Below are 842 nucleotides of genomic sequence, written 5' to 3'. Positions count from 1 at the left end.
GTTTGCATTTTTTAAATGTTCTGCTGAGACTCCATCCAGCCCAGTGGCTTTATTGTTAGATAATTTGGAAATAGCTTTATGAACCTCATAAGGCAGGATTTCATCTATATGGTCAACATTATTTACAGTGCATGGTTCACTATGGATACAATTAAATAATCTGCTGTAATGTTGGTGGCACAGCTCCACTATGTTAGCAGTGCCTGATATGCCATCAACCGAACATGGGAGGGATGTTTTGTAGGATGTCATACCTCTAACTTCTTTCCAGAAGCCTTGGGTGTTGTTACAGAGGAGTTTTCTGGCCATTGAGTCAGACCTCATTGCTCTTTCATTTTTACCAATATAACGCACAGCATACTTATATTGGGCATTGGTATACTTTTTATGTTCAAAGACAGGCCCTGATCTTGGTCTACCTGCCTCAATCCATTCCTTAGAAGCCTCTCGAGCTCTATTAAAAAATTCAACAACATGGCCTGATCTTATTAGGCCCGAGCAGCGACAGCGCTGCGAAGGCCTATTGTTTCTGTACTGTTTATTATTTTTCTCCTTACGAAACAAGTAGCGTTTTGGAGGCTTTATCATGTTCAAAAAGTCACCAAACTTGGGAGTAAATTGTCCCCCTGCGAAAATTTACGTATTTTAATGGAATCCAAAATGGGCGTGGCCAAATGGCTCTACAGCGCCCCCTGATGTGAGTTGGGGAAAACCGTAAGTCGCACAGATTTGAGATTTGGCAGGTACGTAGATCTCACCAAATCATGAAAAAAGTTACATTGTGCACTGCATGAAAAGTGAGATTTTCGTCCCCGTAAACTCCCGCAGATCTCCCTGATTTC

The sequence above is a fragment of the Cyprinodon variegatus genome, unplaced genomic scaffold, assembly GCF_000732505.1.
Source record: "Cyprinodon variegatus isolate N-32 unplaced genomic scaffold, C_variegatus-1.0 Scaffold1161, whole genome shotgun sequence".
Lineage (NCBI taxonomy): Eukaryota > Metazoa > Chordata > Actinopteri > Cyprinodontiformes > Cyprinodontidae > Cyprinodon > Cyprinodon variegatus.
Note: the sequence above shows the minus strand (reverse complement) of the source record.